At 46.4% G+C, this 23,554-nt stretch overlaps 1 protein-coding gene across 1 annotated transcript in view; it reads left to right on the top strand.

Moving 5' to 3' along the window:
- Positions 1-23,554, top strand: part of Galnt17 (polypeptide N-acetylgalactosaminyltransferase 17) — a 442,332-nt gene that overhangs the window by 245,114 nt on the left and 173,664 nt on the right. The gene's annotated exons all lie outside the window — the stretch shown is intronic.

Genomic DNA, 23,554 nt, shown 5'->3' with positions numbered 1-23,554 from the left:
TTAGGCACCTTCATTTGAAACAGTGGCTCTCATTGGCACGGATATTTGCCACGAATGCCAGGCTAGCTGGCCAGTGAGCTTCCAGGAGTGCACCTATATGTGTCGCCCATCTCATCATTCCTGGGATTGCAAATGCATGCTCTGGTACCTGGCTTTTGTGAGGGCCCTTGGCATCAAACTGGGAGCATCACTTTGGTGAGACAAGGACTTTACCAACTGAGCCATCTTTCCAGTCCCCAAACTCTTAAAATGGGATTCATTCCATCTTCAGTCATTAGAGGTGGGCATCCCAGCCTGGATTTAGTGCAAGGTTGTTTTTTTTCTCCCTATATCAAGCAGGAAAGCAAGAAGGAAGTAAGGAACACAAGCAAGGACTTTCTATAGGGTGGGTCTGGGTTCTGTCTTGGTTTGCAAATTTGTGATCACCAAAATATGTTAGTTTTTTTTTTTTAATTCCTATGACAAGTATCTGAGAAAAGCAACTTAAGGAAAACAAGATGTACTTTTTTTTTTTTTTTTGAGACAGGGTCTCACTATGTAGATCTGGTTGTTCTGGAAACCACTATGTAGACCAGGCTGACCTCGAGCTGACAGAGATCCCTCTGCCTCTGCTGCCCAAATGCTGGGATCCAAGGTGTGCGCCACCACACCTGGCTGGAAAACAAGACTGATTTTAACTCCTCACTTCAGAGGTGAGTCTACCATGGCAGGAACAGCATGGTAGAAAAGAGCAGCTCACATTTTAGAGCCAGGAAACAGAAAGAGAGAATGTCCATTCCAGATGCCTTTTCTCCTTCCCCCTTTTTATTCCAACCAGGTACCCAGATAGTGGGTGCTGCTCACATTCAGGATGGCTCCTCCCCCTCAATCAATTCTCTCTGGAATTCCTTTGCAGACACATCCAGAGATGTGCTTTAATAATCTCCCAGGTGTCTCTCAATCCAATCAAGTTGGATGAACCATTTATTCTAGTTAGCTTTAACTGTTAGCTTGACACAGCCTGGAGTCATATGAGAAGTCTCAGTTGAAAGATGGCCCAGATCAGATTGGCCTGTGGACATATCTGTGGGAGACTGTCTTGATTGCTAATTTGTGTCACAGGGCTCTGCCCACTGTGGGCGGCACCATTCCCTGAACAAGTGGTCCTGGACTACATAAGTAAGCTCACCGAGCATGGGCCAGTGAGCAGTCCAGTAAGCAGCATCCTCTAAGGTTTCTGCTTCCAGGTTCCTTGTTGAGTATCTGCCCTGACTTCCTTCAGTGATGGACTGTGACCGGGAAGTATAAGTCAAATAAACCCTTTCCTTTACTACGTTGCTTTTGATTAGAATATTTTATCACAGCCACAAAAAGCAAACAGGAACCCAATCACACAGGAGAAAGGTTTTGAGAAGGCTTCTGACTTTCCTTCTCAAACTAAAAGCTGAAAAGTTGCCTGAGAGGGGAGCAACCAAGAAGCAGATTCCAAAACCCAGGGAGGTAGACTCTGAGTGCCATCTCAAAGGAAACGATGTTGTAGCCCTGTTCAACTGTTCCTGTAGTGTTCCAGAATGGTTCCTCAGCTGTCTGCAAGTCATAGTGTAGGACTCATCACTGAGGCGTTACCTGAGAGCCAAGGTGTAATCCACAGAGATATTTCAACTTTCATAGTGAGTGTGTGAAGAACCAATGACCCTCAGAACTTAAAGACATTAAATTTCATATTTTAGTCAAATGATCCTCCCTCCCTTAGTGTCCTTCTGACACAGGGAGAGGCTGGTCCCCAGCTTTGCCTGAAAGAATGAGGTTGACAACAAGGGGGGTTGGTCACAGTGAGGAATGTTGATGTTGATAACCAAGCACGTGTGTGTGTGTGTGTGTGTGTGTGTGTGTGTGTGTGTGTGTACACTAGTGGAGCTAGAACAAGGGCCTTGAACAAGAGCTCTGCTGCTAGCCCCTCACTGGGGTATTCCAGGCAAGTGTTCCGCCTCTCAGCCATACCCCTAGCCCCTCACTGTAGGAGTCTAGGCAAGTGCTTCTCCTTAGTCACGGCTTCAGCCCCTCAGTGGGGAATTCTCAGAAGAGCTCTGCTGTTGATCCATACCCCAGCTATTCACTGGAGGAGTCTAGGCAGGCATTCTTACACTGAGGCGTTCTGACTCTTGTTCCTCAGTGGACACTTGCTCTACCTCTGAGCCACACCATCATTCCCTCACTGAAGGATTCTAAGCAGAAGTGCTACCACTGAGCTACACCCTTAACCCAAGTGGAATGGCCGGCAGATATTGGCCAGTCTGAGCAGGAAGGCTCTGTGTGAAGCAGTAACTTGTATCTCTCAAGTTACTGTCACATTACCAGATGATTAATATGCACTTTAAAGACTCAAGAACATAGAGTTGCGATCCTGAGCCATTAATATTACATGAATCTCTGATGTACAAAATGGAAGCATGCACCAGTGGTCTCCTCTTTGTGCGTCTTTACTTACCAGACGCTTAATTTGTTAATGGTTGATAGGGAGATTTAATTGTCGGAAAGGAGTTTTATGGGCCTTCTGATATTATTAAGCTGATATAATGTGCTTTCTTAATCATGAGGACATGGTAATTTCTCCTCCATCCAGTGATGCCAAGATGTTAGTGGTTATGACTATACTCCATTGAGGGGTACAGGGAGCCTGTCATATTCCAAATAGCCTAGACCAAATAAAGATTTGGATACTAGATTTCTTGGTAGGGGAGGTAATATAAGAAGTTTCACCCTGGGGGCTGGAGAGATGATGCAGAGTTTGAGAGTGCTTGCTGCTCTGGCAGGGGACCCAAACACACTTCCCAGAATCCACGCTGGGCAGCAAGCAACCACTTGTAAATTCCAGCTCCATGAAATCCAATGCCCTCTTCTGGCCTCCATGGACACTGTACTCACATGTGTAAACCCACACAGACACACATACATGCATGTAAATACAAAAAAAAACTTTTAAGGATGTTTTGCTTTAAGGGAACACTGTTCATTTCTTTTGTTCTAGTGTTGATCACTGAAGCAAGGCTTCATGAACACCAGGCAAAGGCTCCACCACTCAGCTACCTCACAGCCCTTCCCATTTATCTGTCTGTCTGTCTATCTATCTATCATCTATCTATCTATCTATCTATCTATCTATCTATCTATCTATCTATCAACCTATCTTACTTTTTATTTGGGGACAGAGTCTAAGTTGCATGTGCAGGACTTGAACTTATTCTTTAGACCAGTGAGGAACCTTTGATCCTCCTGCCTCAGCCTCCAGAACAGCTAAGATAACAGTCCTGCACCACCATGCCCAGCCTATATTGCCACCACCACCACCCTCTTTTGACCTAACAAGCTATTTGCTAAGGTCTCCTGTTGGTTCTCTGTCCTTCATTGTCTATAGATGAGATTAAGATGAGAGTGGGCAGGTGACTCAGAGAGGACAAAGGCCTCATGTAAAGGTTGTAGTCATGGATGGTTAGAAAACACATCCTACCCAAAGAGGCACCTGCTCCCAGCCCCATGCGATACTAGACAGAAGACCAAAATGACCGGCTCCCAGCCTATTAGAAAGTCATCTTTTTGTGTGCATGTACATGCATCTGTGTGAGTTCATGTCACATGTGTGCAGGTGCCCGTGAAGTTCAGAAAGGGGCATCAGATCTTTTAAGAGAAATCATTACCAGAACTTTCATGAAGTCTTCTGACTTCAAATGTCAAAGACTGCGTTGTCTTGTCAGGGTTTCTATTGCTGTGAAGAGACACCATGATGATGGCAACTCTTATAAAGAAAAACACTTAATTGGGGTGGCTTACTTACAGTTTAGAGGTTGGGTCCATGATCATCGTGGTGGGACATAACGATGTTCAGTCAGACATGGTGCTGGAGAAGTAGCTGAGAGTCCTACATCTTGCAGGTAACAAGAGCAGACTGAGTGTCACACTGAGCAAAGTTTGAGCAAAAGAAACCTCAAAGCCCACCCCCACAGTGACACACTTCCTCCAAAAGGCCACACACACCTACTTCAACAAGACCATACCTCCTAATAGTGCCTCTCCCTTTGGGGGCCATTTTCTTTCAAATCACCACATGCACTATGCTTCAAGGTGGCATTGCAGAGATGGGGGGATGGTTCAGTGGAGAAATCACTTGCTGAGGACCTGGGTTTCATTATCTAGAATCCCCATAAGCTGGACACAGTAGCATATGTCTGTATTCTCAGCACTTTAAAGAAAGATTTATACATTTATTATTTTTATGTTTATGTGAGCATGCCTGTGCAAGTTTGTATGCACTATGTGCATGCAGGAGCCTTTGGTGGCCAGAAAGGGGCATCAGATCCCCTGGAGCTGGAATAACTGACAGCTGTGAGTGCTGAGACCTGAACCTGAGTCTTCTGCAAAAGCAGTAAGCATTCTTAACCTCTGAGCCATGCCAGCACTCGTATAGTAAGGGAGGGGCAGAGACAGGAAAATCCCTGGATCTCCTTGTGGTGGTTTGGATGAAAATGGTCTGCATAGGCTCATAGGGAGTGACATTATTTGAAAGGATTAGGACACATGGATTGTTGGAGTAGGTGTGGCCTTAGTGGAGGAAGTGTGTCGCTGGGGGTGGCCCTTGAGGTTTCAGAAGCTCAAGCCAGACCCAGTGGCTCACTCTCTCTTCTTGCTGTAGAACTCCCAGCTACCTCTTTAACAATATCCTGCCTGCATAATGCCATGCTTCCCATCATGGTGATAATGGACTAAACCTCTGAACTGTAAGGCAACCCCAATGAAATGTTTTCCTTTATAAGAGTTGCCGTAAGCCGGGCGGTGGTGGCGCACACCTTTAATCCCAGCACTCGGGAGGCAGAGCCAGGCGGATCTCTGTGAGTTCGAGGCCAGCCTGGGCTACCAAGTGAGTTCCAGGAAAGGCGCAATGCTACACAGAGAAACCCAGTCTCGAAAAACCAAAAAAAAAAAAAAAAAAAAAAAAGAGTTGCCGTGGTCATGGTATCTCTTCACAGCAATAGAAACCCTAACTAAAATACTTGTGGATCATCTAGTATGGTGTATGTGGTGGCACACGACAAAGATGCCTTGTCTCAAACAAAGCAGAAAGTGAGGATTGACACCCCAGGTTGTCCTCTGACCTACACCACATACACATACACACACACACACACACACACACACACACACACACACACACACACACGCATACGCGCACACACGCATACGCGCACACACATAGATTAAAAACAACAGATGACATTTGGCTAGTTGGGTCTCTAGAATAGAGTATGGTCTTTGCTCTGTTCTTGGCCCATGGATACTGTCACCATTCCCAAGATGGCTTTGACTTGTGCTCCTCAGATGGGAGTTGTGGGCTTCTGTGATAATTGGTTATATTGTGGGGTTGGGAGGCTTGGGAGAAATGATACAGAAAGCTATAGGAGAAGCATAGTATACGAGATTCAGGAGAGACTTCTTGGAGGCTCTAGGACCCAATCCTATGTACATGTCCACAGTCTTTTCTCCTGAGCTTCCTTGGTAACAGAGTTTGTAGTACTCTAACGTAGCTCTTGCATCTGTGTAGGAAAGGTCCCAGAATCTCTGTTTTAGGCCCCAGTCATTTCCCAGGGAGACAGCACCTCCATCCATGTCCACAGCACCAGTGGGTGTGATAAGTGGAGAGGCTCTTTGGTAGCTTGATGAAAGCCACAGCTCAATTTTCCCAGAAGCTGTGTAAGTGGCTAGGACATTGCATATAAATTCCCTTTAGTTTATAAATTCCGTGGAGCCAGTGTCCGGAGAAGCTTTGGGACTTTGGTGGTGGACCACCATTCAGTCTGTCCATCTGGCTTTCCTAGTGAGATAGCCTTTCCTTATCTACTTATCAGTATTGGATGAGTTACAAAGCCAGACCGATGGCTGACTCTTCTGTAGCTGGTCCTCTGGTGTCTGATGAACACTCAGCTCTTAAGAGGTGATGCTAAAAACATTTATGAATATGTGGGTAAGTGGTATACGAGATTCAGGAGAGAGGTCGGGTCTCATAAATAGTTAGAAAAAGAATGAGAGCTGGGAAATGCCTCGGTCCATAAAGTACCTGCCATGCAAGTGTGAGGACCTGACTTTGAAAAAGAAATTGGTTTTGTTGGTTTGGGCTTGTAATCCCAATGCTGGGAGGGGGGAAGTAGGTGGATTCCTGGGGGCTCAGTGGCCAGCCAGCCTAGCCAAATTTACAAACTCCATATTCAGTGAGAGACCTTGTCTCAAAAAACAAGGTGGATGGTGTCATGAAGGACATTTGAGGTTGACCTCTGGCCTCTGCATGCATGAGTACACACGTACATATGCACACCATACACACACACACACACACACACACACACACACACACACACACACACACACACACACACGAATGCAATCCTTAATCCTTTTGCATGAACTAAGTTCTATTAGTCTTAACATTATGTGCATGTGTGTGGAAAATCAGCCCAGATGAGAGTGAAGGGAGCATGTGTGTAGCCTTGAGGGCACCATGTATTTACAAACACCTGGCTCCATTCAGCAGCTGCGTGGCAGAGCTCTCAGCTTTACACCTGCTGATCCGAGGGTCTCTTTCCAACTGTGACACCCCAAGACTCTCACCAGGAAAGGACCAGGGACATGAGGTGTTGTGATGTCTGAAGGGAGTCTTTCACTGCACCTTGCTTCTGGAGCCTAGCCTGAACACCGCACCCAGACATTCTTCTGGGAATTGACAGTGGAACCTCCCCATTCTGTGTTAGGTGACCTTGTAATTAGTGACACTGCTCGTTAATAACCAATTCAAGATGATGAGTAACAATTAGCCATCCTTAATCCAACATATAATTTGATGATAAATTATAAGGTACCGGAGTGTCAGAGCCTGTGAGAGTCATTTAGTTGAAAGAATTGCCCTGGGCATGCATAGCTGCTGAGATTTCACATTCTGTGCTGAGATATATGTAAGGGGAGAAGGCTACTTTTCCCTCCCTGGGGGAACATGACAAGTTTCCACAAGAGGAAAGCTTTAAGTGACAAAACACACTTTTTTTTAAGGCTTTAAAATAGACATCTTTTTCTATGTATCAGCATATATATTTTAGGCATTAACTGTGTGCGGCTTTATGGTAGGTACTTCCACGGGGACAGCCCTGGTTAAATGATAAGACTCTTATCCAGAAAAAATCTGTAGACTGAGCTGGGGAGATGGCTCAGCGGGAAAAGTGCTTGTTGTGCAGGCATGAGGAACTGAGTCGCGTCCTCAGAATCCATGGCCTGATGGCGTGGGCTTACAATCCCAGAGCTGGTGGAGACGAGACAGGAGGATCCCTAAGGTTTGCTAGTGGGCCAGCCTAGCCATATCAGGGGACTGTAGGTCCGTGAGAGACCCTGTCTCATGAGAGCCAGGTAGACAGCACCTGAGGAATGAAGTGTGAAGTTGACTTTTGGCCACCACGTGGACATGCGCACACATGCACCTGTGCATACCTGCATACCCACTTCCCTCCTCTTCTCCCCCCACGCCCCCCCCCCACACTCATAGCTTGATTGGAGACACAGACCCAAGTTTATGTGATAATCCCATTTGGGTCCATGGGGATTCATAGAAGGAGGGTGGGTTTTGTGTTTTGGAGGGAAAATCTCATATGAACCTTAACTAACATTGCAATTTTCCATGTGCAGTGTTACCCTTTATATATCAAATATCTCTAACATCTCATGGGTTGAAGGTTCAGCCCCCAGATGGTGGCATCATTTGAGAGGTGGTTTCATTAATGTCATAGATAGGTTAACTTGTTAATGAATGTGTTGATGGCAGGGGTCACTAGGGGTATATTTTATACCTGGTTCATACTCATTCTCTCTCTCTCTCTCTCTCCCTCCCTCCCTCTTCCTCTGTTTCTCTTTGTCTTTCCCTTTCTCTCTCTCTCCTTTCTTCTTGCATGGACTTGTGCACTTAAGATCTTTCTCGCCTTCCCCCCATCTGTCCCTTCCTTTCTCTCCACCATAATGTTTTTCCTCACCACAGCCTAAAAGCTATCAGGGCCAGCCAGCTATGGACCAAAAGCTCTAAAACTGTACCAGAACAAATCTTCCCTCCTTTAAATGACTGTTCTCAGTTATTTTATTAGAATAAAAAAAAAAAAAAAACCTAGCCGGGCGATGGTGGCGCACGCCTTTAATCCCAGCACTCAGGAGGCAGAGCCAGGCGGATCTCTGTGAGTTCGAGGCCAGCTTGGACTACCAAGTGAGTTCCAGGAAAAGGCGCAAAGCTACACAGAGAAACCCTGTCTCGAAAAACCAAAAAAAAAAAAAAAAAAACCTAACCGACACAGTCAGGCCCTTCCTCTGCTTTACACAATGCAAATCCACGAATCCCCCACAGCAGCCATAGAAGTATTAGTGTTTTCCCTGGTTGCTTGTTTGTTTATTTGCTTGTCTTTGAGACTGGGTCTTATGTATTCTAGGCTGGCTCTCTAGTAGCTAAGAATGACCTTAAACTCCCGATTTTCCTGTCTCCACCTCCCAAGCACTTGGGATTGCAAGTTATGTACCACCCAGCTGCTTTATGCAGTGTGATGACAGAACCCAAGGCTTCGTGCACATCAGCACAACGCTCTATCCGCTGAGCCCAACCCTAGTCCTTATCCATGTTTCACCAACAAATCCTCCCAGTTCCTTGCCCATAGTCACTCACTGGGTAAGACATACAGCTGGGACTCGTGGAGGAGAGGGCAGAGCAAAGGATGAGGGAAGGATTCCCGGCTGGATTTGAGTATCATGTAGAGCCATGTTATACACCAGCAGGGGCTGTTGGCATTCCTGGTGTTTTAGTATGAGACCGGCCGATTGCCGTGTGGTGATGAGTTGGGACAGGAAAGGTGATTGGTAAGATGATCTGACCAAATGAAGCCTGTCATGGTTCTCCAGATACCTGGACACCTCTTAGCCATTGGCCTACCCTGCACAGCATATTCCACAACCACCCACTCACAGTGCTCAGGGTGTGGGGCTTATCCGATGACAGGGAGTGTCCTCCAAAGGCTTTCCAAGTGCCAGCTGCAGGATGCGGTAGGAAGAACAGAGCCTCAGGTACAACAACACATGTTTTAGATTTTATGTTTTCACGGGGTGGCCTGGGCTGGCTTTCAACTCATAATCCCCCTGCCTCAGCTGGGATTATAGGCATGACAAAGGAGAGGCTTTTTTTTTCTAACACTTACTTGTGTGTGCATGTGTGAATGCTTGGGTGTCATAGCACAAGTGTAGATGTCTGAGGGCCACTTGTAAGAGACAACTCTCTCCTACCAAGTAGGTCTTTAGAACTGAGCTCATGTCCTCAGGCTTGGTAGCCAGCACCTTTACCACTGAGCCATCTTGCCTGTTCAAAGGAGAGATGGTTTTTAATGTCAAGGGATTATTTGTGCAGGAAACAAAAGGATGCCCCCTCCTCATGCCGGTCTCTCCAGAAACTCTGACAGAATGGAAGCATGGCTGTAGTCATGGTGAACACACTTCTTTGGGGGTGAGGTCAATTCAACCCCATGACATTGTCTGGTCCCCTGAACACTATCCTGGTTAGCTCAGTATTCCTTTTTGCAACCACACAGCTTTCTAGTGGAAGCAAAATTCCCAGGCAGTGCCCTGAGGCTACAAGCAGCATTTGCAAGGTAATCACTCTTCCATTTGACAAGAGGAGAGGGACCTGTCTTCATCAGCCAGCATGGACCCTGACAGCTCACAGTAGCAGCTACATTCATCTTAACCGTGGAGCAAAGATGGTCCTTTACCTCAGCAAAGGGCTCCGATGCGGTGGGCTGCCTCAGAGTAGACAAGGCTTTATTTAAAACTGAGTGATTTTTAAAAATGGGAGGCACTTTACCCCTTGAGTTAAAAGTGAGATTTGTGAGATATAGCCAGATATAAATTGGGAAACCAGGGTGCCATTAATTTTATCAAGTTGGTTTGGCAGAAGGGGGAGCAATCGGGTTTAGATCCCTCTGTTGCAGCAGATTGAGGAGTGGAGGCTTCAGTCCATTTGTGCTTTTTTTTTTTTTTGGTTTTGATGTGTGTGTGTGTGTGTGTGTGTGTGTGTGTGTGTGTATCCACGAGAGCGAATGTGCATGTGTGCATGCCTATGTGAGGTACATACACATGTGGGCAGGTTTGCAGAGGCCAGAAAAGGACATAAGGTATCCCACCCTATCACTCTCTACCTTGCTTGCTTCAGACAAGATCTTTCACTGAACCTGGAGCTAGGCTGGTGGCCATCAAGTCCCAGGGATCCTCTTGTCTCTGTCTCCCGTGGTACCAGGGTAACAGGCTTGGGTGTGTGCAGCTGCCACACCCAACTTTCTCTGTGGGTGCTGAGGACTCGAACTCAGATCCTCATGCTTGTGTAACGAGCACTCTTACCCACTTGGCCATCTCCTCAGCCCCTGCGGCCTTTATTTTGTTAGCGTTTCGTTTTTCTGTAGAGCACTGGGGATTGGACCCAGGGCCTTGTCCCACCAAACTGTGTCAGTCTCTAGCCCTTTGTTTTTATTTTGAGATGGGGTCCTACTAAGTTCCCCTGCCTGATGTCAAACTCACTGTGAAGTCCAGGCTGACTTCAAACCCTCCATCCTCCTGCCTCAGCCTCCCAAGTGGCTGGGATGACAAGCCTGCACCCCATACCTGAGCTTTAATGCCCTTTCTAGATTATTCCAGAATGTGTTATGTTCCTGGCCTTCCCACCTGGTTTCCTTTTCCTGTTTTTTTTTTTTTTTTTTTTTTTCCCATTCCTTATTTTCTCCTCCACTCTCAAAGCCCAAAGGGTATGTTTGGGAGACTCTCAACTTGAGTTCCGAGTAGAATGTCACTTTGGCTTACTTCTTTCCATTCCCTCTCATGAAAGAATGTTCCTTACCGGTTTGCTCACAGGCTCATGCCTTGCCAGCTTTCTTGCATAGCCCTGCATCACCTGCCTAGGGAATGGTGCTGCTGGTGGTGGGCTGAACCCTCTTGCATCAGTTAACAACCAAGACAATACCCTGCAGACATGCTCCCAGGTCAATCAGATATGCATAATTCCTCATCTGAGGTTCTCCTCTTGGATGACTCTGAGCTTTGTCAAGTTTGACAATTAAATCTAACTAGGACATTAGGTATTTGGTCACAGCAACCCAGGAAGTAGCTAACAGATCCCCTATGGTTCTTACTAAAACTTACAGTTGAAAAACAGGTTGTTCTAGACACAAAGCTGGGTTTGGAGCCAGCCCTCACCTACTTTTCTGTTTATTGAAATGTAAGAAGGTATGGCCATTTCACTTCTGTTGAGTTAACAAGAAAGTAAATAGACCTGGGAACAGTGGCACACACCTGTCATGCCAGCTCCTTGGAAGGCTGAGGCAGAAGATTGCAAGTTAGAGAACAGTGTGGGCTATTGAATGACTTCAAGGACAGGCTACATAACTTAACGAAAACAGTGGATGTAACTTTGTAGGAGAGCCTCTTCCTAGAATCCCCCAGTGAGGGGCTGGAGTGTGGCTCAGTGGTAGAGCACCTGCCTAGAATCCCCCAGTGAGGGGCTGGGGTGTGGCTCAGTGTAGACCTCTGCTTAGAATCCCTCAGTGAGGGGCTGGGGTGTGGCTCAGTGGTAGAGCATCTGCCTAGAATCTCTCAGTGAGGGGCTGGGGTATAGCTCAGTGGTAGAGCTCCTGCCTAGAATCCCCCAGTGAGGGGCTGGGGGTGTAGCTCAGTGGTAGAAAACCTGCCTAGAATCCCCAGTGAGGGGCTGGAGTTTGTCTCAGAAATAGATTATCTGCTGAACATGGGCAAAGCCCATGGTTCAATCATTAGTATTGCAAAAGGGGGAAAAATGGGGAAGAAAGGAAATAGAATTGTACTTTAATACTTGGGAAGGTGGTAAATTCTGATAGCAGATCTCCCAATATCTTTCCTAAAAACACAGGTTATTTTCATCTTATTGTCCCAAGTGAGTTATTAAGGCCCCAGAAGTGTCCAGCAGACTTTCCCAAGCTAGGAAAACGTGGGCTGACGCCTGGCAACATCTGGTTGGAATTTTAGGTTATCGCCTTCATTCTTTCTTGTTGCCAAATTGACTCTAAAAATAACGGCTGCTACCAGGCACATGGGTGATCGGTCGGGAACCATCTTCCTTGTTCCTCGTGAGAACCCTAGGCTCCTCTAACATCAAGTCATTCTTCTGGCACCTTCTCGGCCCGGAAAGAGGTTGTGACAGGCTTGTTTAACTGTTAAGAACCGCATAACCACCACACGTACCTGCTTGTGCAGTGGGCCCTTCAAAGGGCCTTGAGAAGAGGCAGCCTGGGAGGCCAGGTGTAGCTCATCCTCATGGGAGGCCCTTCAGAGACTTGGTTGGGTGCCCCGGGGCAGCATTTTGGAGTCTGACTTCAGTGCAAAAAGTTCAATGGGCTCAGATGTGCCTAAGAAGTTCCCCCTTAAAGGAAGGAGAGGAGGAATGTTCCCTTCCATGTCTTTCATTAACTGGACTTCCTACCGCGGTGGCTGCGGTGAGTGTGAGAGGGCTGGGCTTGCCGGTGAGCTGTTCCCAGGTGTGAGCAACACTCAAATCTCCCTTGCAATGGATGAGTTCTGAGAAAGCTTTTCCTCTGGAAGTCAACTTCATCTCTAGTCTGAATTCAACTTCGTGAGTTTGATTTCTCTTTTTTTTCTTTCTTTCCTTTATTTTTAGTGTGTGTGTGTGTGTGTGTGTGTGTGTGTGTGTGTGTGTGTGTGTGTGTGTGTGTGTGTGTGTGGTTTTTGTGCCGGGTATTGGACTGAGAGCCTTGCACCACTAGGCAAAGACTTTACAACTGAGCTACACCCCCAGCTCCTCAAAGATGGATTCTACTTGAGTGCTCTACCGCTGAGCCACGCCCCCCCCAGCTCCCCACTTTCCTAGCCCCTCCCTGGGGGATTCTAGGCAAGTACTCTACCAGTGAGCCATGCTCCCAGCCCCAAGTTTCTAAACCTAAACAATGCCTTCGAAATGCCAAGCCTGACTCACAGAGATGCTTGAACTCTGCCTGCTGCCTTACTCAGCTTCCCTAGAAAGCCTTCCTTGGATGTCGGGATGAGAGTGTATTACGCCAGTGACCAAAGCGAAATCTCAGGGCCTTTGCTGGTAGCATCTTTCCTTCTCTGGGTCATTGTCCCTAGCCAGGCTGATTATGCCTCGCGCTACAGTGTCCCTGGCAGACATCCACAGCTGGCCTCCTATGCGACCGCATTCCAGTTCGATGAGGAATCTTCTCACTCAGTTCCCCATAGCTGCTCCTGTCTGCAGACCCCCCCTGAGCCTCAGCCCTGGTCCCCTGGCCATTGCAGCCTCAGCTGCAACCTCGTTTTCCCCTCATGGAAGAGCCATCAGCTGCTCCCGTGGTTTCCAGCTCCGCCTCCGCCTTCCCTCCCACAGGCACAGAACAGAAGGTCTAAAGCGCTTGGCCTCCTGCCTCATGGCTTCATGGAGCATCATGTTCCCCTTCGTGAGGTATGCCCCAGATGGAGGCTGTGAGGCCATCTGTGGGGTGCACTCCATCCCCAGCCCACTTAGAGAACAGCACAATAGCCCACTTCTGCTCTGTGCATGGATGCTGCTGGGATGCTCCGGTGTTTCTTTGGGTGGAAACATGTCGCTGCGCGCACCCCCCCCCCCCCAATCTGCTTCCATCTTCCTTGATTCCTGCACTCTAAGAGCGACATAAAAACTGCTCCTGCTGAAGTGCTGACCCCTCGATCAGTCCCTAAAGGTGACAAAAAGCAGCAGGAAAACCTGGCATCTCCACCTGTGTCTTACCTCCTTTCCTTTGGCTCTGATTCCTGATTCTGTACGGGTGTGTTAACAACCAAGGACTGAGTCTTCCCTCGCCTGCCTCATCTCCCTTCAAGGCTGAAGGCACGTATAAGTCATTGTCCCACTACTGTAGTTACTCTGGATTCCTCCTCCTCATGCAGAATCCTCCCAGGCCAGAATACCTCCAGGTGAAGACAGTTACCCACCGTGTTGACGCTGCATCTGGAGCAGGAGTGATTGGCTCCCAAGGACTGGCTTGGCTTCAAGCTAGAATAAGTTTTTGGAACCACCTTGCAGGACCAGAGCCGAGACAATGATGATCATTCACTTTAACCAGGACTGCTTAATTATGCATACCTCCATATCCTCCCCCAACTCTTCCTCTGTTTTTATTTATCTATTATGTATACAGTGTTCTGCCTGCATGTACGCCTGCAGGCCAGAAGAGGGCACCAGATCTCATTGCAGATGGTTGTGAGCCACCATGTGGTTGCTGGGAATTGAACTCAAGACCCCTGGAAGAGCAACCAGTGTTCTTAACTTCTTGAGCTATCTCTCCAGCCCCATCTTCCACTATTTTAATCTAAAGCTCAGTCAGTAACCCCAGAATGAACCTAGGCTCTCCAGGCTGCTGTATCTGCTTCTCTTCCCAATGTCTTGGTTCAGTCTCCTTTCTCTGCTTCGCACTATTACTCCTGTGTTTAGTTGGCCTATGGGGGAGCTGGGGATTTGGCTCAGTTAGTAGAGTGTTTGCCTAGCATGCAGGAAGCCTTGGGTTTCAAACCTCACATCACAAAAAAATGGAGCAGAGTGGAGCATTCCTGTTATTCTGATGCTTAGGAGGTGGAGGCAGGAGGATTGGGAGCTCAAGGTCAACCTCAGCAACATAGTGACTTTGAGACAAGCCCGGGCTATATGACACCTTGTCTGAAAAACAAACAAAAACAGTAATGGTGGGCTGAAGAGGTGGCTCAGAGGTTAAGAGCTCCGGCAGCTCTTCCAAAAGTCCTGAGTTCAATTCCCATCTACCCCATGGTGGCTCATAATCATCTGTAATGAGATCTAGTGCCCTCTTCTGGTGTGTAGGAACATATGCAGACAGAACACTGTATACATAACAAATAAATCTTTAAAAAAACGACGACAACAGTAATGGCCTCTTGGGGATGCCAGGATCCTAGCTTTTGTCTGTCTCACAACTGTGGTGACAAAGAATGTTAGGTGGAAAACTGTGGGCATTATCTTTCTCTCCTGAGTCTCAGCTCTGCTTCACCCATTCTCTCTATGTAGACAGGGGCCCTACGCTCCATCCGGCTCCTCTATCATTTCCATCATCTCTTTTTTTTTTTTTTTTTTTGGGGGGGGGGTGGTTCGAGACAGGGTTTCTCTTTGTAGTTTTGGAGCCTGTCCTGGATCTCACTCTGTAGACCAGGCTGGCCTCGAACTCACAGAGATCCGCCTGGCTCTGCCTCCCGAGGGCTGGGATTAAAGGCGTCCGCCACCACCACCGGCTCCATCATCTCTTAAAAGAAGATGCAAAGGAGACTGGGGAGGTGGCTCAGGCAGTGACATGCTTTCCATGCAAGTATGGGAACCTGAGTTCCATCCTCCAGACTCACATAAAAGCTGAGCAATACACAGTGTTTGTAATCCCAGAGCTGGAAGGAGGGGGGGTTCTGTACCCAGCTAGTGATGCTGAACCAGTGACCTCCAAGTTCGGTGAGAAACCTTGTTTCAGAAAGAGAGGAAGGCATCGGATACTGACCTCTGGCCTCTCCACTTACACACACACACACACACACACACACACACACACACACACACATTCACAAGGACAGGTAAAATACTCAAGAAACACGTTAATGAGCCAGCTGCATCTTAGAACAGAGGTCACCCCACCCCAACAGAAAAAGTCACACGAACAGCTTCCCAACTGTGGCCTCATTTCCAGACCAAAGAGCAGGATATCCCCGAAGACACTAGCTCCCCCCAGGCTCCTCTCCAGTTCCAGGGACCAGAGGTAGAGAGCACAGCTGTGAGACCTCATTCATCAACGTGCCCTCATTCTTTGCCCTGATTCTCAGAGACCCCCTCCTTTCTGCCCCACTCGCTCATCCGCATCCTGTAGCTCAGCCGGGATCCTGGTTAAGTATCTCTGACCCTAACGTTGTGAGCTGGGAAGATGACGCTCATTACTTCATGTAAAATTGGGTGTAGTGGAGTGCAACTCGAATCCCATCACTTAGCTGGTGGAGACAGGAGGGTCGTGAGTTCAAGGTCACTCTCAGGTGCATAGTGAGTTTGAGGCCAGTCTGAGCTGTAGGATACTTTGTCCCCAAAACAAAAGTAACAGTCAGTACAATCAGGATAAGTGATCCTCAAGCCTAGCCTGTTGGGGCAGCTGGAGTCCTGGCTTTCGACACACAACTAACTGCTTACAAATGAACCATAAGGGTGGAAATGAAGTCAGAGACTGGGTTTAGGGGCTCACCTCAGGACTTCAAAGCATTTTCTACCCCAGCATTGTTGATCCTCAGTGGGTCTTGTGTGCAGTGCCCTGTTTTCTTTGAAGCATGGCTTCACTTCCTGGCATCTATCAGGTTGCCCACACTGCATCCCAGATTATTAGAAATGGATGCATATCCTAAAATCCACAGTTCTGAGTCCTGTTTCTTTATCGGGCTGGCTGAGCTGCTTTTAGTCATGCTTGGGGTATTAATAGAAGCTTTAAAGGTTTGATTTTTTTTTCAGACAATTGTTTGACAGTTCCATACATTTATATATTGAACTTTTGCCATATTTACCCCTTCCTTCCTTTCTCTTTCTCTGCCACTGGAACACGTCTACCCAGAAACCTAGGGTTCAAACACATGGACCTATGAGAGATCGGTCACATTCAAACCACCACACTAAATATTATTAAAGTTAAATGTGGAATGCTACTTTCATGCCCAAGGCCCACCTCACCCCACGAGGAAAATTACCTTGCACCCCTGTCAACAAAGAACACAAAGAAAAAAGACCCTGGGAATCCAGATCTTTCCATTTTTTCCCCCATATTGCTCACTTCACCTTCCATGATTCTCTTTCACTTACATTCTGAGGGAAGTATGGATGCAGGTCGATGGATAGTATTCACCAGCATATGTGATGACGTGGGTTCCATCCCCAGTTCTGCATAAACATGATAGCACACCCCTATAATCCTAGCACTCAGGGTGTGGAATAAAGAGGAACAGAAGTTAAAGATCACCCTTGGCAGCCGGGCGGCAGTGGTGCACGCCTTTAATCCCAGCACTCGGGAGGCAGAGCCAGGCGGATCTCTGTGAGTTTGAGGTCAGTCTGGTCTATAGAGCGAGATCCAGCACAGGCACCAAAGCTACACAGAGAACCCCTGTCTCGAAAAACAAAAAACAAAAACAAACAAACCAAAGATCATCCTTGGCTCCCTAGCAAGTTGGAGGCCAGCCTGGGCTATACAAAACCCTGTCTCTCCCCCTGTCTCCTTCCCCTAGCACCTTAACCCTGATGCTCGGGGCATTTGCTCTCCTGTATCAGTAAGATGACCTATAGATCTCTTCTTAGCCCACTCCTTAAATTCTTTCTTCACAAAGACCAAGAACTTGCCAAAGGAACTCAGTGTGACAGCAGGATTGATCATCAAGCTTCGTATGAAGTAGGATGTCCACACCCTTGCTCATCAAACCCTGCAGTATTTTCTTAAGAGTTACTATGCACGAGAAATCAAATTTCTCTATAGTCTGTCATCTCCAGGAGACAGGGATACTTGTTTGAAGAAACTTCAAACTGCCGAGACTTCAAAACTAAAGAATATGAGGAAGGCGGAGAAGAGGCTGACAGCTATGGAATTCGAGCTCCCTAAATTGTTTGTAGAGATTCAGAAAGGGGAGGCATATTTTTTTTTTCAGGTGCCATCTTCCAAGCCAGCTAAAAGGAACAAGGGTAGAGACCAGGAACCCAGAGACTTTTAAAACCATATTGTAAAAACTGCTTGTAATGATGTATTCGTTGTAAAATTTATACTGCGTTCATTGTAAATTTAGTATTCGCTGTAAAAATTAAAAATACAACAGAGGATTAGATAATCAGTCACCATGCAGTCCAGTGATAACCACTGTTAATATTTTATGAAGTTGGCACACATTTTACATTTTGTACTTTTATAAAAAATTTATGCACGTGCATCTCAAAAGTCAAGTGTATGTTCTATGAGGCTCTCCCTGCTTTCCAGAGGTATAGATAGCTATGGCTTTTTTTTTTAATTTCTTTTATTTTTTGAGATGAGGTTTCCCTGTATAACAGTCCTGACTGTCCTGAAACTCACTTTGTAGACCAGGCTGGCCTCGAACTCACAGAGATCTGCCTGCCTTTGCCTACCGAGTGCTGAGATTAAAGGTGTGTGCCACCACTGCCCGGCTGGTTTCTTTCATTTTTGTATGTGTTTGTGTTCCAATATGTACGGGTATGTGCAGTGCGTGTGTGCTCATGTGTGTGTAGGCCATTGTCAACCGTGAGTGTCATTCCTTAGGCACTGTCTACCTTGTTTGATGAGACAGTGTCTCTCACTAGGACTGGAACTTACCAAGTAGGCTGGGTTGTCTGTCTAGCCAGCCCCAGGGAACCCCCGCCTCTCCCTCCCCAGTGCTAGGACTAGAAGCATGCACAGCCAGATCTGGCCTTTTCACTCAGGTTCCGCTGAACCTGGGCCCTCATTCTTCCAAGGCAAACACTTAACTGACCGAGCTGTCTCCCCAATCTTATATTGATTTATTTTTTCCTTAGATTCCAGAAGCAAGGATTCACTATGTGGCCCAAACTGGCTTTGAACTCAAAGCAATCATCCTGCCTCACCACCTGAGTGTGGGGATGAAAGGCCTGAGTCACTGGGCCTGCCTTTTTTATGGTGTTTTCGTTTACTTCTGTATCTCTAACATAGCTCTAACTGTGCATTGTGGGTTTTTTGGGTTTTTTTTTTTTTTTTTGAGAGTTAGAAATTGCTTCTGAACTTTCTTCTGCAGTGGATAAGGAATTAACTCTGGCTCTCTGATTGTCTGACACTAATTGGGCTCCCTACGATTCTATCCAATTCTGACACTAACTACACAGACTTGGCTTCACACTCCAAAGGTTTAAAGATTCACTCTCAAAAGGAATGGCTTCCTTTCAACACCCCTGATAAGTGTCAGGTCTCTAGAGATTTACCCATGCTTCAGTGTCCAAATTCAAGAGTCCCCCCCCCCCCCCCCCACACACACACATACCCCTTAAGGCTTCATACATTGCTAGAATAATGTGGGGCTCCAGAAACCATTTCCGGGCTCATCACTAGTTATTATAAAATGCAGAATGCAAGAAGTCAATGGGAGAGGGGCTATTGTGTTTGGGATGAGAGATGGCCCCTGTAAGCTCACATGTTTGAACGTTCATTCATGGTGGCACAGTTTAAGGTTGGAGAAAACTTAAGGGGGAGGTAGGTCCTTCCTGGAGGAAGTACATCATTGGGAGCTGGGAGCAGACTTTGAGGGTTTGGAGCCTGGCCTTACTTCCTGCTCTTATCCCTGACACACACACACACACACACACACACACACACACACACACACACACACACACACTTCCTCCCCTCCCTGTACATGGACGGAATGTAACCTCTACTCCCTATCTGGCATAGCTCATTCTCCTGTTACCCTGCTGAGGACTGTATCCCTCTGAAACTGTGAGCCAAAATGAACCCTTTCTACTTTAGGTTGCTTTTTATCACAGCAAGACAGAAGCAACTAAGATGCCTCGAGCAAGATAGAAGATACAAGGTGGATGGAACTTCCGTGAGTTCTGAACCTTATCTCAGGGCATTTTTAAATAGAGGTTTCGTTAAGCATGCTGGGCTCAGTCTGTGACTAATGTAATAGAATTGCAATGTCTAGCTCCTGTCCTCACTCTGGAGGCTGGGGAAGGGGTAGAGGATTCCAACTCTGTAATCTTGGCTTAAGCTTTCTCCCTACCCTCATGTTATCTAGGGGCCCCTTAGTCCAGAGTCATCTATACCTATGAAAGACAGTCTCCCCATGCAGGAGAATCCAAGAAGCACTATGTCAGTGTCTTAGTCAGGGTTCCTGTTGCTGTGATGAAACACCATGACCAAAAGCAACTCGAGGAGGAAAGGGTTTATTTGGCTTATACTTCCACATCACTGTTCATCAGTGAAGGAAGTCAGGATAGAAACTCAAGCAGGGCAGGAACCTGGAGGCAGGAGCTGATGCAGAGGCCATGGAGGGGTGCTGCTCACTGGCTTGCACCCCTGACTTACTCAGCCTGCTTTCTTATAGAACCCAGGACCACCAGTCTAGGGACAGCACCACCCCACCAGCCTAGGGATGGCACCACCCACAGTGGGTTGGGCCCTCCCCCATCAATCACTAATGAAGAAAATGCCCTACAAGTCTGCCTATAACCAGATTTTATGAGGGCATTTTCTTAACTGAGGTTCCTTTCACATGACTATAGCTTGTGTCAAGTTGACAGAAAACTAACAAGCCCAGGCATCAGTTGGGGTAAAGACCAACTATTGAGTATCATACCACACCTCCATCTCCCATTATCACTCCATTGTAATTTTTACATCACCGCCACCCACCACCATCACCACCCACTACCACCACCACCACCATCATCATTGCCACCCGCCGCCACCGCCACCACCATCATCATCGCCCTAGACTTACCTTTGTGTTTGTTTGCTTACTTTGTTCTCTATATAGTTTTCTTCAGCTCATTATCCCTAGGCTTTTTGCCACATGAATGTGGTTCTTCTCGGTTCTCTTAACTGCCTTGGCTATTTTGACTGGTTATCGCCACAAGAAAGTCCCAGGTGTGCTGGCCCTGGCACCAGGACTTGCTGTCCTCTCTCAGCAATCTGGCATTCTTTGCTTCTCTCTCTTCTGATGGATTTCCTGTACCCTATATTCTCTTCCTTCCTTTTCTCCTCCTTTCCTACCCCACTTCCTTCCTTCCTTCCATCCCTCCCTCCTTTTCCTTGTCTTTCTTTTCTATTTTCTCACATTATTAGTGCATATCTTTACATAATTTAGTCTGTGCATGTCTAAAATTTTTGAATGACATATTCCAAATTCGAGTGATTTGACCTCTATTCTATTGTGTTCTAACAGCACTACCATTGACAATTCCAGAGCCACCCTGTTTCCCAGTTATCTCAATGTGCCCTGCCCCTTCCTCTTTTGAAATCCTCTCATTCCAGGTGTTCTGAGCTGCTCAGTTTTCATGATCGTGAGTTCTAGAGTAGTTTGCGTTTATACATTGTGCTGGGCATCCAATAGAACCATTCCAATGAGAATTTCTATTTTTATCTTGCTCCGTGTGTGTGTGTGTGTGTGTGTGTGTGTGTGTGTGTGTGTGTGTGTGTGTGAGAGAGAGAGAGAGAGAGAGAGAGAGAGAGAGAGAGATCCACTTTTGGAATTTAAATTTGAGCGTTGAATCTTCTTTATGAACTGATTGTTTATTGGGTTTTCGGGTGTCCCGGCCAGCGGGATCTTCAGCAGAGACCCTAGAAGGGGGAATGGCAAATGAAAGGGACAAGAGACACAAAGAATTGACAGCAAGACAGTATTCTGATCAAGCTGCAAAATTTTATTTTTCTCAGGTGGGTTTTATAGTAAACAGACCAGGAAACTTTCTTTGGGAAAAGATCAGGGGACTGTTGAGTTGCCAAGCAACCCAACCAAGCAACCTAACCACAAAACACTGTTACTAATGGTCACTGTAGCAGAAAGATAAGGAAATGTTATTTTCTAATAACTCAGGACTTGTCCAGGCATGTCAAAAGTTTCTGGTTAGTGGCTCAGTACTGGACAACAGAAACTTGACTCAGAAACTTATAAACATTCTGTTTCTGCTTTTGTGTTTTTGTTCTCAGGAGTCCTTTAGATCTCTACTAGTTTTCAGTTGAGGTGCCCAGTTCTTACTTCATGAATGCAATATTTTATGAAGTTATCTGAGGATATGAATGACAGTTTTCAAAATGAAAACTATATTACATATACACACATACCCATATATACATACATACATACACACACGTATATACATATACACACACATTTATACATATACATATACATATATATATATAAACACAATCTAATCAGACAATCTAAGCAGACTTGGGTACAAATGAGAACATAGCATCATTTGATTCTTCTTATGTAAGTTTCATTTCCAAACTCATGTGTCTGCAACGATTTATAAGTCAGTCACACTTCAATAATGTGCTTTTAAAAATGAGTAAATTTCAAATATAAGAGAAAATAATCTGCAGTGTTGGAAGTCTGTAACGAAGAGAGCAGGAGAGCACACGAGAGGCATTCTGGGAGAGTCATTGTCTTTCCTTTCTTGCTTTGCATATTGGTTTAAATCGATGGGTTCCGCTTAAATGGTGAGTAAAGCATGTGAGACATGTGTTCACTTCCCACTCAAGCACCAGGACCTGGGTTCGGATCCCCAGAATCCACATAATACCTGCTCTCCCACAGCTAGATGGGAACCAGACACAAGAATCCTCAGACATTTGAGGGCCAGCCAGTCTGATGTGTGCTGTAGTAAACAACCTGCAACCCTGTCTCAAACAAGGTAAAAGGCGAGGACGGACATTGGAAGTTGTCCCCTGACCTCCACCTGCATGCTGTGGCACATGTGTGCCCACACAAACACACAGGAATGAGCATACATATATACACACATGCCTTATGAACACACACACACTTTGTTTTTTAAAGGAGAAGGAAATAAGAACTGGAGAGATGGCTCCACAGTTAGGAGTATTTGCTGCTATTGCAGAGGTTCGGTTCCCAGCACCCACATCTGGCAGCTCATAACTCCAGCTCCAGGGGAGCTAACAACTCTGGCCTTGGCCGACACTGGCAACACAGATAGGCACAAAGATACACACACATCACATGGCCTAAAAGAAAATAGTAATAATATAAAAAAAAAATTGCCCATTTCCCAAACCCTGTGATACAGTCTAGTAATTCTTGTTGTCTTTCTTGTTTCTCGTTTTTCCCAAGAAGATAATCACATTATGTGCAAATAAGTGTGATTGTCTCCCTCCATTTCCTATCATTACATTTTAACGGTTTTTCTCTTAACTGTGGTCTGAAGACCAATATTGAGTATTAATGACATCCTGACATCTTCAGCTCATCCCTGACTTAATGAGCTGCCGTGAGTGTGTCGCCGTTACCACTCACCCTGGTTGTTTGTTTTAAACAGACATCAGGTTAGGGAAATCGTCTTTCTAATTCACGACAAGATGTTCTTGAGAACAAAAAAATCATGGAACGGTTTGCATGTTTGGGGTGTTTATTTAAGAGATTTTATTTCTCCCCTTTATGAAAAGTTTGGATTATATTAATAGATCATCTAAAATATATTGTGACTGGAGCGATGTCGCTGTGGTTAAGAGTAGTGGTTGCTGAGCCATCTCTCCAGCCACTTGGGGTCAGTCCCTAAGTTCCTAGCACTCAAATCGGATGGCCTCTAACTCCAGCTCTAGAGGGTCTAATAGCCTCTTCTGACTCACAAGCCACCTCCCCAACCCCCATGCTCATATATACACACATACACACCCCTACCTCCCCAACACAGTGCACATACACACCCCTTCTATACAAACACACACACACACAC

The sequence above is a fragment of the Peromyscus californicus genome, unplaced genomic scaffold, assembly GCF_007827085.1.
Source record: "Peromyscus californicus insignis strain IS unplaced genomic scaffold, ASM782708v3 Scaffold_2__1_contigs__length_46816999, whole genome shotgun sequence".
NCBI lineage: Eukaryota > Metazoa > Chordata > Mammalia > Rodentia > Cricetidae > Peromyscus > Peromyscus californicus.
The sequence above is the reverse complement of the archived record's forward strand: the minus strand, read 5'-3'. Positions and strand labels throughout refer to the sequence as shown.